General features: G+C 33.3%; 1 protein-coding gene and 1 pseudogene across 1 annotated transcript in view; one reads left to right on the top strand and one right to left on the bottom strand.

Annotated features, from left to right (window-relative positions):
• FOXP2 (forkhead box P2) overlaps positions 1–15938 on the top strand; it is a 518125-nt gene that overhangs the window by 409936 nt on the left and 92251 nt on the right. The window lies entirely within an intron of this gene.
• Positions 3122–3240, bottom strand: LOC120601302 (uncharacterized; annotated as a pseudogene).

The raw sequence follows: 15938 nt of genomic DNA, 5'->3' as shown, positions 1-15938 counted from the left end.
TGAGAGATAAATTATCATTAAATTAAGCATAATTCATAAATTTACATGTGGTTGTATAATTTTGGAGGTAGATAGTATTGATAAAATGGTGAAATCAAAATTTTATATATGAGCTCAAAAGGTTTAGGAGTTTAATATTTCTAAAGCATTATATATGCATACCTAGTGGATATTTTTCTGATAACATAGGTAATTAATGCAAAATTAAAATAAATAAAATAATATGAATAACACATGTACTATTGTTTTATCTCTAAATCCTTGTTGCCTATAAGTTGCTTAGCTCTTATATTCTCACATATTAAGGCCAGAAAATATATATATATATATATTTTGCATGTTTACCTTTGTCTCTTTATATATTACCTGAGTAGTCACTCTGTTTTATTAGAAGGCTGTGCCATGTTATTGCATTGCCAAAATAAAGAGTAGGGGATGGCTACCCAACATGCATTTTTGTCCTATATGGACTGATAGAATATTTTAGCTACAAGCAGCCTTATGATTCATCTAATTCTTCTCTATTTTACAGTTAAGAAAACTAATAAGTGACTTCCCTAATATATTACCATTATTTATTGAATTCAAGGGGGAGCTATTGTCGAAATGATAGTTCTTTAGTCTTGAGCCGTTTCATAAATATTAATTTTGGCAGGTTATATATTTTAATTTTAATTCTATATATCTGTCAAATCAGGAAAACACTCAGCTTTTCCAAATATTGCTAATCACATTTACCTATGAAAAGGTTTTGAAAACCCGAAAGATTTCATGATCACTTTTAAAATTACCATACATATTACTTGACTACTTGTGGTTTGTTGAAGACATTTTTAAGATCTCAATCAGATCTGTGAGATAGTTTTATTTATAGATTGAGGTTTTAGAAAAGAAAAATTCAAGAATCTTCAGTGAACCCCCGAGAAACATTTTAAAGTAAATTGTGAATCCCAGACTATTGATTTATTGCTTGCATTCTTTTATTAGGACTTCAACTAGAAAAAAGAATTATTTTTTAAAGGTATGCAGTACATTCCTAGTTTAGTTCCCAATATTTAAAGGAATAAGCTTAATGGTTACAGAGTCTTAATCCTTTACAATCATTTTCTTTTTATTTAGACTACATACCTAAGCAAAATCAGTTGCTCTATAAAGACAAAAAAAGAGAGTTTCTCTGGCCTTTCAGGTCTGATTACTATCCATCAGAAAAATGCTATATCTTAACAATTGAAAATAAGTGAATAGTGCATCATCCTTAAAATACAAAGGAAAGGAGATAATATTTTAAGTCTGATATTGAGATGTCAAACATTTAAATAGGTAAGCTCAGAATGAATTATTTAATTGACCAGATGAAAATGCTAAATCTATGACATGCAACTTAGATCCTGTAAAATATATTCATAGCACTTGTTGTAAATTGACTACTTAAAGCTATAGAAATGAATACAGAGATTAGAATTTTAATGAGAAATTGTGCTTCTAGAAAAGTTCTAAAAATATTTGGGACAATCAATTTCACTATTATTAATAGTATTATCACATACTTTTTTTATTCAGACGATCATATGATAAATAATTGCTCCTATTTCTCTGTCTCATAAATTGTTCATAGACCTTAATACCTGCCCAGAGTCTGCTAGATAAAACTACAAATCTAAGGCTTGTAATCATGTAATTGCCCACCACCCCCTCGACCAAGTGGGCTCTTTTTCTTTCCTAACCTTTTCCCCTATTATTTTACAAAGACATTGAGTCTTGACTTATATATCTATTTTCTGTTTCCAAACATGTAATATCTCATTTTCTTCCTATTCTTTTTTTAATATTGTTATCACTCTGTAGCTTTCTTTTCTGCTTATCACAATTTACAGGTTTTACTAGGCCCACTGAATTCTATCCCATATGAATGCCTTTTCACCATTGTAGTCCACACTGATTAATCACTCTTTTGATCTCATATGTCTATACTAATCCAATCTTCATTTCCGTAATTATTCTTACACAGCCCCCTGATACTCAGTTCCATTCAGTACATATTCACGGAGCATATACTATGAATAACTCACAAGATTACAAAAATTTTCAGAAAAATAATGAGTAATCACCTACGTTTGAGAAATATAAACTGTGAAGATGGGAAATACATAATTTAGGACTAAAGAATCAATATAAACTGTAAAACGAGATTTAATCATTGTACCGAGGAATTGGAGACAGATAGGTAGAAGGGGTTTATTTGAGGTGAAGTTTTGAAAAAACAAACAAAATATAGCAGATGTTCTCCACACTAGAACTATAGAGAGCATTCCAGGCATTGGGAACAGAATAAGCTAAGTTATAGAAGAGAGAAAAGAATAAGTGGTTTACAAGCTATAGTATAATGTAATGTATGTGGGTAATTGGAGAACATTATTGGAAAATATTGATATATGTAGTCTTTAAATATGGACGAATGCCAAAATTCGAAGTTTTGAGTGCCCTTTTTTAAGGACCTTAAAAATTCTATAAAGTTTTGAGCAACAAAGTGGTTATTACATAACCAGATTTTCCTTTTTAAAGATATTCTTGAGGGCAATAGGAAGAAGTAATTGAAACTAGAAAAATATTGGAATCTATGTGTCTAGGTTAAGAGGGTATCATCTAAAAAATTAAGAATGATAATCTTAACTAGGGGAAGGACAAGATAAAAAGTAAGAGGACAGATTTAAGAGAGAACAGAACACTTTAATTTCAAAATTTATGTTGCAATTAGAGAACAGAAAAAAATTGAGATCCTTGGAATTTTGTGCCTGGATATTTGTATTTGGCTGATTGTGAACCTGGTAATGTCTAGAACACAGGAAGAATTGCAGACTTGGTGGTAGGCGGTAGGAAGTTGGAGGTGATAATAAGTGTTGTTTGAGAAGTATATTTATATTTCCAGTGGGATAACCCTGTTCAGGGCACAGTTAACAATCAGAGATGATATGTTTTTGGAAATTATACCATATGCAGGAGACTAGAGTCCATAATTTATTTTTTTTATCTTTTTTTATGTTTTTAGGCAAGGCAACCCTTGGTTGACCTCACAGATTGCAAGGACCTTGTAAGTTTACAATCCCTTATTTTTTATTTTTTATGCCTACAACACCTGGTCTTCCTAGGTGGTCTCCCATTCAAGTACTAACCAGGACCGACCCTGGTTAGCTTCCGAGATCATATGGGGTCGAGCTCGTTCAGGTTGGCATGGCCGTAGACCCTAGAGTCCATAATTTTGAAGGAGAGTGTAAAATGGAAGACAACCATAGAAAAGTTGTAAGACTAGACATTGGGTAAGGAAGAAAGAAGAACCAAGAAAAATGTGATTAAGACAGTAGGGAACCAAAAACCAGCAGTCAAAGGACAATAGAAGAGATTTTTTTTTTTTTTTTTAAGCTAAGAGATATTTTAAAAGCATTATCACAGACTGAACAGTGATTTTAAGACTGAAACATGATGCAAGTCATCTAATTTGGCAAGAATGTTTTTAACGTCAGTGACTTGAATGGTAACTAAGAGAGTATATGTAGAGAGGACAAGTAGTATCCACTATTTCTTTGGGGAAAAAGCTGATTAAAAGGAAAATGATAGGCTGGGGCCTTGAGAGGGAGCAAAAGTGAGAAAAGATCTTGGGGAGAGGAGGCGTAGAAACGAAAAGATGAAAATGCAAAAAGGAAAAGAATAAAATGTTGAAACAGTCTGAAAGGTGATGGGGGAAAGTGCTGGCATCAGGGGTACAAATGAAGGTAATTTATCTTTAAAGGGACTAGAAACCCATTTTCATCTGAATTGGACAGACATTTGAAGATGAGTAAACTCATAGCAAGTTTATTACCTTTTTTATATTATTCATTAGATCTATTTATGCCTTGGTCTACCATTGTGTCCCACTCCCTCAGTGTTATGATGTCTAAATCTAAACTTTATATCACCTTTTAGCGATTTCTGTTTCTAGGACAAACTGTATAAAAAGGAAGGTGTATCATGGTTTTTAAATTTTTCTAGTTATGACAGTTTTATTCTCACCACATTTTATACTCTATGATATCATTAGTTAAAAGAATAGCTACTCATTAGAGTTAAAATTTTGCAACTCTTTTCTCATAAGAGACTCTAATAACATAGTCACAATGTGAATGTTCTTTATTTCCCTTCAGAAATTTAAAATGGATTAATAGAGATCCGAAGGACATTAATTATTTTATTAAACATTTAGATACATTAAGATTTTGAACTTTTTAAGTAATTGGTTAATTTTTAGTAATTAATAAAATAAACCTTTTTACTTTTTAGAAAAAAACTTTTAGTGAAAACATAAAATGTAACTGGATTGAAATATATGTAGAAATATTATGATAGTCTCTTTTTCACTGTTTAAAATTTTAAGAGCAATCCAATAAACCATCCACTGAAATTGTCCTTAGATGTACATTCAACTGCTTGATTCTGCATTTAGTATTATACGGTATGAATGCAAAAATATGACAGGGTAAGATATCCTTAAATCAAAAAGCTCTTTGTTCATAAAATCAAAACTAAAATGTAAGGAAAACAAAGTTAATTAATTAAAAAGTAAAAATAAAAGACATAATAGGGACCTGTTTTTAGAGCCTGTTTATAGCAGTTAATATTTCTGCTTTACAAAGTGGACCTTAGGTGGTAGAATTTCAGGAATCAGTGGTAAATGACTGGAAGTAGTGTATTCTCTCCAAATAATTATGTGACTTCCAAACAAGGAGTTTCCATATCATTCTTACTAAAAATAATTCATTTTAACTTGCCGAAAAGAATCTTTTTCCTTTTTTTTAGTTTTCTGTTCCCTGCTAAGCAAATTTGTTGAAGCTCTCCAAACTGAATTAAATTGTTTCTCTGTTTTGCCCTCTTTTGGGGTTTTGGTGAAAGTATTGAGTATGTCAGCTTTTATGAGGCAAAATTGCAGTGTGGTCATGTTGGCAGAAGCCCCCTCTTTAAGGTACAACAGCCCCTTGCAGTAATTTTTATTATACCTATACATACCTTTTTTTCTCTCTTGAGGAAACCAAGCATAACTCAGCAGTAAAATAATTTGTCTAGGGTCACATTTTAGTAGATGATTAAGTTGAGATCCAAATTCAGGACTGTCTGACTCCAAGATCTCTCCTTTACATCATACCACTTATGGCATTCTTCTGGGTTTTAAATATTGTTTAAAATAAAGCTTCCTAACTGGACTTTGGGTGGTAAACACACAATAGAATATACAGATGTCAAATTATAATGTACACTTGAAAATTATATAATTGTATTAAACAATGTTACCCCAATAAACTTAATTTTTTTTTTTAAATAATATAAAGCTTCCTCCACCACATCAGAAGAATGCCCAGGTATTTCACTCATTTTAGTGGTCTTGAACACTTTGACTTCCCTTTTCTTTACCTCTCTTAAGCCAGGGATTTTTCAACTCCGCCCACTTCTGATAAGAGCACCAAACAGATTTGATAATCACCGGGCAAAGTTCCAACTTATGTACTCAAACAATTGATTTTTTTCAATCTGATAACATCCTATATATTTCCTATTAGTATATATTTCTTTATCTTTCTCAAATCAACACTTTACTCTCATTAAATTTTCTATTCTCATTAAATCTTCTCTTCTGTTTGACAGTTGAAACACTGTTTAGAATTCTTGTTTGTTCTGTTTTTCTAAAATCTCCCCCTCCTGCCAAGTGTCTTTTTATTCCCCGTTTTTAACTGACTCTCAAAAATAATCAAAATATCCACTCAGCACTAAATATTCTTAAGGCTTTTTCACCTTCTTGCCTTTACCCACTCAAGTCTCTCTCTCCTCCTGATAGCCAGGGTGGTGAGTTCATCAAGACCATATGATGTCCTGGATAACAAAGTTTCATCTGGCTACCATAAAATCTGTATGGAATGGAAAGCTGCTCCAGCTTTTTCGTTGCTAGATTATTATTTTGGAGGGAAATAATTATTTAGCTAAATAATGAGAAATGTCTACAAGTACTTCTAACCCAGTGTCTGGCACATAATAGATATTTTAAAGAGTAATCTTTTGCTTCTGTGGAATTTTGTTTTATCATTCATAGTGCTTAATCTAATTATCTCTTCATAGAATCAGGAAGGAAGTATGATTCTGAGTGAAAATGTAATAGTAAGCAATATTTACTTTTTTTCTCCATGTACCACCTAATGGTAGTTTTTTCTTACTGATCAAGAAAGTTTCTAAAGGACTATGATCGTTGGGAATCGCCTGAAGGCTAGCTGAACAGAAATTTAACAACTGGGGACTTACAGAAGAGGCCACCTCAAAACTGTATCTGCCCCTCACCAGCCAGTCCTCACAGCCAATCAGCCCAAGGGTCAGTCCCTCCCACTGAAATGCAAACAGCAACCAAGGCTCAGCTACAACAGAAGGGCACACATAACCCATACAAGGGACACACCTGGAGCAGCTGGCTCAGGTGACCAGGGAATAGTATACCACTGGGCCCCACAGGACACCTACTACATAAGGCCACCCTCCTAAAACTGGAAGACATAGAAGCCCTACCTAATATAATAAACACAGAGAATAAGCCAGAACATGGAGATGAAGAAATATGTCCGAAATGAAAGAACAGAAGAAAGTTCCAGAAAAAGAACTAAACAAAATGGAGACAAGCAATCTACCAGATGAAGCATTCAAAACAATGGTTATGAAGATGCTCGATGAATTTGGAGGAAGAGGAACTGAGTAAGTAAGAACTTCAATAAAAAGATAGAAATATAAAAGTCGAGATAGAAAACAAAAAAGAACCAGTCAGAAATGAAGAATACAATAACTGAAATGAAGAATACCTTAGGAGGAATTAACAGCAGATAAGATGAAGCAGAGGATTAAATCAACAATTTAGAAGATAAGGTAGCAGAAAACACCCAACCAGAACAACAATAAGATAAAAGAATACAATAATATGAAGATAGTTTAAGGGGACTCTGAAACAACATCAAGCATGCCAATAGTTGGGGTACCAGAAGATGGGAGAGAGCAAGGAATTGAAAACCTATTTGAAGAAATAATGACAGAAATCTTCCCTAACTTGGTGAAGGAAATAGACATAAAAGCCCAGAAAACACAGAGAATTCCAAACAAGATGAACCCAAAGAGATCCACAGCAATTAAATGTCTAAGCTTTAAGACAAGAAGAGAATATTAGAAGTAGCAAGAAAAAAGCTGTTAGTTACATAGAAGGGAGCTCCCATAAGACTCAGCTGATTTCTCAACAGAAACTTTGCAGGCCAGAAGGGATTGGCAGGAAATATTCAAAATGATGAAAACCAAGGTCACTCTACCCAGAAAAGCTGTCATTTAGAATCAAAGGACAGATAAAGAGCCTCCAGATAAGAAGAAACTAAAGGAGTTCATCATCACTAAACCAGTATTATAAGAAATGTTAGAGGGACTTCTTTAAGAAGAAAAAAAAAAGATTAAAAAATATGAATGATAAATGGCAATAACTACATATCTATCAACAATTACTTTAAATGTAAATAGATTGAATATTCCAATCAGAAGATACGTTAAGAGGGGAGGGGATGGTGTAGATGATAGAGGCTCTGTTTATCCCTCTACGACCAAATCAAAATTGTGACGGAAACAAGGAACAAGCATCAAGGAAAAATCATCTAGGATCAAGACGAATAAGCCATACAACTAGGGAGAAATCCAGGAAATCGCCCTGCAACAGCAGAAGATAGGACAAGGTGAGGACGCAGGGCTGCCCAGTCCCGAGCGGCTGAGTGAGACAGAGGCTGCGGCACTGGCAGTGGCAGATGCCTCTTAAAGAAGCTGTGCCCGCAAGCGGATTTTCGCGATGACAGACCTGCTCTCTCTGAGCACCAGTGCTGATTAGGTTGCGCGCAGGGGGAACCAGAGACTTACAAGGAGACATTGTCGGAGTGAGGGCCGAGGCGAGACTTGCTCTGTACAGAAGTGACGGCAGTATCCATTGTTCCCTGTTGAGCCCACTCCACTCCCAATGCGCAGACACAGCGCCACCATAGCTGAGACATCATCAAACTAGATAACAGAGGTTGCTCTGCCCAGAGGATTCTCTGAAACCCTCCCTCCCCCAACTCATGGTCCCACCCAAGCCACATCAGGTATATCCTCAGCGAGTCAGGTTTTTCTTGCTGAGCAGCTTCTAGACTTACACTAGAGGCAGCTGAACTTGATTTCTGTGGATTGATTGCTGAATCTTAACAGGCAGCCCCAGAGGGGTAGAGCCTTGGGTTAAAATTGGCCTGCAGTTGAATGCCTCTCAGGACTATGCCACTGGATACCTACTTCACAAATTCACACTAATAAGACCAAGAGACTCAGGAGCTTTGCTTAGTACATAGAAACAGACACGGGAAAGCAGCCAAAATGGGAAGACAAAAAAGCAGAAACCATATGACAGAACAGAATAGAGATCCAGATATAATGGAGTCAAGTAATATAACAGATGCAGAATTCAAAACACTGGTTATAAAGATGCTCAATGAACATTTGGGAAGTGTAGATAAATTCAGTGAGAACCTCAACAAAGAGATGAAAATGGAAATGGAAATTATAAAAGGGAACCAGTCTGAAATGAAGAACACGTTATCTGAGATGAGAAGTATATTAAATCTAATAAACAAAGGAATAAACAAAGTGAAAAAAGAAAAGGATGAAATGCCTTATCTAGAGGACAGGAAGGCCAAGGACACGCAATCAGAATGGCAAGAGATAAGATGCCAAGACTATAAAAATAATTTAAGGAGCATATGGGGCACTATTAAAAATCCAAATATCCATCTGATCTGTTTAACTGAAGAAAATCAAGATGTTGAACAGCTGTTTGAAGAAATAATGATGGAAAACTTGCCTAACCTAGTGAAAGAAATGGACATAAAACCCCAGGAAGCTCAGAGAATTCCCAAAAACAGAGACCCAAAGAGATCCACACCAAAACACATCATAATTAAAATACCAAAGATTAAATATAAAGGAAGAATATTAAAAGCAGCAAGAGAAAAACAGTTACTTATAAGGTTACACCCATAAGACTGGCAGCTAATTTCTCAAAAGAGACTATGCAGGACAGAAGGGCTTGGCAAAAAATATTTGACAAGATGAAGACCCAGGATCTAAAACCAAGATTAATTTATCTAGCAAAGCTATCATTTAGAGTTGAAGGACAGATAAAAAGCTTCCCAGACAAAAGTAAACTAAAGGAATTTATCACCACCAAACCATAAAAGAATTTATTACAGGAAATGTTGGAGTGACTTCATTAAGAAGAAAAGACATGTATCAAAAACAAGAACAAAGAATAGTAACAACTACATTCCTATCAATAAGTACCTTAAATGGAAAAGAATTAAGAGCTCCAACCAAAAGATAGAGTGGCTGAAAGGATAAGAAAACAAGACCCCTACATATGAAAAGGAAGGAGATGGAAAAAGATATTATTTTGATGGACCTAGAAGGTATTTAAGTCAGACATAGAAAGATAAACACTATATAATTTCACTTATATGTGGAATCTAAGGAATAAAAAGAACAAACTAATCAAAAACAGACTCACAAATATAGTGGACAATTTGGTGACGGACAGAGGAGAGGGGGTTTGGGGGTCTGGGAGAATGGAGTGAAGGGTTCAAGAAATACAAATTAGTAGCTAGTGGATGGTCATGGGGATGGGGAGCACGGCATAAGAAATGCAGTTAGTATTAATATGTTAATTAGGTGGAAGTCAGGGGAGGGAGAGAGCAATTGGGGTGATCATTTTACAAACTATATAGATGTCTAACCAATGTACTGTATACTTGAAGTTAATTTAAATAAATTTAAAATAAAAGATAGGGAGACTGAATGGATAAGAAAACAAGTTGCTTACATATACTGCCTATAACAGGCTCACTTCACAATGAAACACACACACACACAGACTGAAGATAAAGGGATGAAAGAAGATATTCCACTTACATGTGGAATCTAAAGAACAAAATAAATAAAACAAACAGACTCATAGATACAGAGAACATTTTGAGGGTTGCCAGATGGGAGGATTTTTAGGGGATGGGTGAAAAAGGGGAAGGGATTAAAAAGAGGAAGGGATTGGTATTTAGAAAATAGTCATGGGACTGTAAAGTATAGCATAAGGAATATAGTCAATAAGATTGTAATAACTATGTATGGTGTCAGATGGGTACTAAATTTATGGGAGTGATCACTTCTTAAGTTATTTATGTGTCATCATATTTATGTTTTATACTTGAAACTAATAAAATATTGTATGCAAACTGTAATTGAAAAATAAAATTTATAATTTATGTTTAAAAAGTTTTATGTCACTTAGTCTTGATATACAAGTATTTCAGGAGTAAAAAGATTTATGGGGTGTAGGGAGTAAAGAGATTTGTTATAGTGAGAATTATTGGAAATACTTTTAGTGATGTTTACTCTTCTATGAAGATTATATTTATAAATACTTATTATCATTTGTTAAATTAAATGACTCTTTACAGAATGCTTGATGACTTTTATTCATGCATTAAATATGCACATATATTTAAACAATATTTGCATTTATAATACATTTAATCATGACTTGTCATAGTGTTACTTGTTAACTATTTGGTTTTCCTTAATATTTTTAAAAATATATGAAATGCTTATATATGTTAATTTAAATTATTTCTGTTACTTAATTCTGAAACGGTGATACATATCAGTATCTGATCGGATGCATTTCCATCTTAACTGATTTTTGAAGGAAACTTTTCCTCAGAACAGGTATTTGAGATATGTCAAGATTCTAAACATCATTCATATCTTGTTCTTCTACTTATTGCTTAAATATATTTCTAAGAACATATTGTTTACTATAAATAATTTCTTTTGAGTTAACAAAGTTTCTTGCTATTGCTGCCCATTTATAAATCATAGTTTGTACTAGTAAAGGCAGTTTTACTAACAAAGTACTACTAGTACTAGTATCAGTAAAGCTTAATTAACCATTATTATTTACATGCTGAGTTTAGTAGGTACTCATTATTTAATTCATATTAAGTTTTTAGATGTTTCATTCTCACTAAATTAAACAAACCAGCTGTAAACACATAAAAACATAGTAATTCTTAAAATTGTGATTAATTCATTTTAGGTTATACTGATTTCTATTGTCAGTATTTTTAACAATACATGAATAAAATAGTTGAGGAAATTCATTGCCAAAGGTAGAAATATGGAAGTATTTCCTAAACCTTCATAGAAAGAGGAAACCATTCTGTCACTAGTAAGTTATACATTAGTCTCTCAAAGTTCAAATTAGCTGCTGATTTGAATGTGAGATAATAAAATCTGTCATTCTTAGTGTCTTATTGACAATTCTGACGTTCATATCCTCATTTTAAAAAGTATTTTTAATATTTATTTTAAGCTCATTTAGTTTTTTAACTACCTAGTCTCAGCCCCATAGTTGAATTAAATTTTTAAACATACTTTAAAGGATTAAATAATGCCTGCACGACATTTAAAAAGTATATACAAAATGGTCCAAAAATGTAAAGAAGTGGTGGCTCTTCACCCCCAGATCCAGAAGAAAACACCTTTTATATAGTTTCTATGTTTTTATATCTCTTGAAAATGGAAAATGAAATACTCTCTGCCCTCAAGTAACTTACAATTCACATTTTCCCCAAGACGTTTTTCTTTGGGATCTGAAGGGGATTACTTTTCTGGTGGTTGGTTACTGCTTTAAATTTGTCATTAGAAAGACTTCCAAGCATATTGAATATATGCTAGTTGATGTGAAAAATGAACTGAATTCAAATGATATCATTTTTGCTCCAAATAACTGGTGTTAACTCTGAACTTGCTACGGCATATTATCATTAGAAACATACTGCTTCAATGTTTTGATTTATCAACTATAGATAGAATATGTTGACTCTTTGCTATAAAAAGAATAGAAATTTAGTAATATTTCACCACTACCAATTTTTGCTAGTTTTGCTATTATTTTGAGCTCTTCCAGTTGTTATCTTTATTTCTCAAATAATAAACTTAAATATCTATTTTTTTTAATCCATTGATTCTCTGCTATAATGATAGCCTTTAAAAAGCTAGGAGGCTATTTTTAGTAGATTTATGGATCCACTAAAATTTTTCTGAGGATATAAATTAGAAGATTCTTAAAGCTTTCTTCTACTCCTGGACTTACCTGTTTCATTTCTTGCAACTTGTTACATTTTGGTAGTCTTTTTACTCTGTTCTATGTTGTTGGTTTTCTTTAAATGTCTATTTTTGGTTGTTGGTTTAATATATGAATGAAAGATGAGGCTAATTAATAGGACTAGTAGCTGGGGTAAATTTTCTGCATGGTTGTATAGATTTCTTTCAACATAACTTTCTCCCTTAAATGAGAATGTGTTGAGACGCAGGCTTCACTTTAGGGTCTTCTTTTCAGTATTGAGTGCCCCAAATTGCCAGTATTGCCAAAGTGAAGACAGTATTACTTTGACATTTCTGACTTAACTTGCAGTCTGTAATTGAAGCTGGGAGTTAACTCTAGACTCTGTTCTGCTTAACTTTCACATTCTTACACCATATTAGGTGCTTTCTCCAGACAGATGGTTTGTTTTCTTAGACTAATAATGCACATCTTAGACTTTATCCTGTGGGTAAAAGCCATTTCTTTGAGAAGGCATGCTCTGTGACTTGGAGAGGGTGTGAGAGGAGAAGGTGTTTTACAAGCTTGCCCATTCTATGTGGTGGATTTTAATGAATTCTCAGGATGATTGTACTATGCCTCATCCTTGCCCTTTGTGTTCTGTGGGAAGTAAGAATTTTCTACTGGTACTTTGGGCTGCATTTTTTCATACTCTTTTGCTTGTCACCTGCTCACTTTCTACCTGGTTTCTCAGATTTCCTGGTCTTCTGCTGCTACTTTTTCTTTTTTTCCCTTTCATCAGTTATAATTTTATTATTTTTAAAACAAAAGGAAAGAAGGGAAGTAGATTTGAGTGCTTATAGTGTTATATTACGCTAGAAGTCAATAGTTCTCTTTAAATATAATATTATAATACATGTGGGTAATAAATATTCATGATCACTTGCTATGTACATGTCTATGTTACAGAATGCCATCTGATGGGCTCTGATGCCACATACCCCTACCTCAAGAGCAGAGTGAGCTATGGCTTACAGATCTGCAAAATCTCCTTTAGAGCACATTTTTTCATTCTTCATTTCATTTAATTAGTTCAGATAGTTTTGATTCCTACCAAAAACAATTTGAGTTACTTTTTTCCTTCCTAACTATTCAAAATATAACCCAAAGAAATTCTGCCTACAAGTGAGGTTATCATGAAAATTTAAATTCATGATCTTGACCAAATATTAAAGGGAAGAGCTTTGCCGTTATCCTGTGCCCTGCAGCAAACCCTAAAGCCTTCTATTTCTTGAAACTGACTCTCCAAACTATGGATCAGGATCAGAAAGTCCCTCACAGGGTTATACCAATACATCCAGGTTTTTCTCGTGCTGCCTGCAAGCTGCCCAGTGGGTCCTGTGTGAATTCTTAAGCCTGTTTCTGCTGTGGTGCTTCTTGTATGCAGATCTCTGACAATTGAAGTCACTCTTGCTCTGAAATTTTTTGACCATAGAAGTGTTGGCCAACTCTTTGCCAGAATATGATAAGAGCTGGTGTTTGCGTTTGGCTAAGGAAGAGAAATATGAATTAATATCTAGGGATAAGTAGAGAAAGAGTAGGTATGTGTGTTTTCTTCTTGGCCATACAGGATATACTCAGTTGGACAAGGGAAACTAGTTTGAAAATTCAGACAACCTATTTTAAATAAAACATAATTATTTTGTTCTTAATAACATACTATAATTATATTATGTGCTTTTTCTAGGGAAGTCAAAGATTCAGAAATCTCAAGCTACAAAGGAAACTGTACCTCAAGACACTTATTTTTCTCAAATTGTTTTATTACTAATACAGTGTCTTTTTTCAAAATACATTCTATGCTCAAAACAGTCTGGCAATCATCTTTTTACTTATAGTAAAGATCTCCTTTAAATACTGCTTTATATGTAGTATTTTCCTAAATAAAGTAGAGTAAGTTAAAATTCATTATGTCTATCATGTATAGGCCAGGCAGTGGATACTGATTAACTTGACAACTATAGCATATTCACCCAAACTATCTGCTGGATTAATTAGGTTTTCAGATGATTGATTTACTGAATTTGTTGCACTTTTTCTGTTATTCTGTATTGAGCAATACAGTTAGCCTTTGAACATTTGTCTAAATTTCAATACAAAGTATTTTTGGAGATTGTTTATATCCACTCAATTTAAATAAGATTAAGTTAGTGGCAGTGGTATAGTTTTTAGTAATATTCAGTTCATAGATCTGCCTTGTGATCCATATATGACTTCAGCAAAAGCATTTTATCTTTCTGGGCATGGATCTTAATCTATAAAATGGGAATAGCCATTCCTGAACCGACTCGCTACATTGGGGTTTGATTCTAGAATCTATGCACAGGGTTATACCCTGGTTATTGGTATGATTGTTCTCTCAAGCAGTCTCTGCAGCCCTGTCCATAGAAATTTTCACAGTGATGGGTATGTTCTATATCTTCACTACTCAACAGAGGAACCACTAGCTGCACTGAGCACATGAAATACGGCTAGTGTAACCGAGGACCTGCGTGTTATTTTATTTAATTTTAATTTATTTAAAAATAAATTTAAATAGCCACATGTGTTTAGTGGCTACCATATGGGACCACATAGAGAAAAGATAAAAATAACTGAGGCTCTATTAAGTATTAAATAAGTTACTGTGAGATTTGAATCAGATAATAATACAGATGTTAAAATATTTTTCTACATTTAAAAAATACTTTCCAAATTTGTTATGGTTACATGAACTAGCATCTCTACTTTTATGTGGCATACTTAGTGAAATATTTAGAGATAATGCCTTTATTCTTTATGTAATTCTAAAAATAATTGTTGTATGTATTATTTTTATCAGTAATCATTTTACTTTATTATTTTGAGTTCATGCTTCGCTATGTGCTTATCTAGAGCAGTATAATAATCTGTTGTATGCTTCAATTTGATTTTGAATGAAATACATACCATAAGAAGCAAGAGTTCCCATAAACATAAAAACATAATGCCTTTTATTTAGAAGACGTTTTTTACTTTTTTTTTTTTTTTTAGGGAGATACAAATGGTTATTCTTAATTTACATTCTCATCTTTGCCTCTCATGAGATAGCATCACTCCTCATTTCTATTGAATCTATCAGGTTCTATTTTCTTTACTGATCTATTTTAATCCAAATCTGTAAATATTGCCCTCCTTCTTGATTAGCCTTTCTTCTCTAGATTTACTTTCAAGTAATGGTAATAGTCTGTAACTACTTTAAACCTGTCCCTTTGGACTATTAAGGATTCTACATTTAAGGATATATTGTTTTAGAACAATGGATAGTATAATTATAAAAGTACAAGTAACATATCTAAGAGGATGAAAGTGTTGCAGTATTATATTATGTTAAAAATTGGCATCTTTTGAGATCAGCTTGATATTTCTGTGAATGTCCATTCACCTCAAGAGATTTCTTCACATAATGAGTTAGCTCTCATCTTTCCTTGCAACAAATCGAGGCACCAAAGTCAGCTTTTTAGACTGAATGATAAAACATTTGAGGGTCATCTGAGCTATTCTTTGTTTTTATTGTTTTTAGTTTTGGTCACTCAGTTATAAATACCTGTGTTTGTCCAGTTCCTTAGATTCCATATTAATAAATTCTATAAGGTTCAGGAGATTGACTGTTAAAGATCAAAGTTGAATAGTTTTTACTTTGGTTGTATTC

The sequence above is a fragment of the Pteropus medius genome, unplaced genomic scaffold, assembly GCF_902729225.1.
Source record: "Pteropus medius unplaced genomic scaffold, Ma_sr-lr_union100, whole genome shotgun sequence".
In the NCBI taxonomy this organism is placed as follows: domain Eukaryota; kingdom Metazoa; phylum Chordata; class Mammalia; order Chiroptera; family Pteropodidae; genus Pteropus; species Pteropus medius.
Note: the sequence above shows the minus strand (reverse complement) of the source record. Positions and strands in the feature narration are given on the sequence as shown.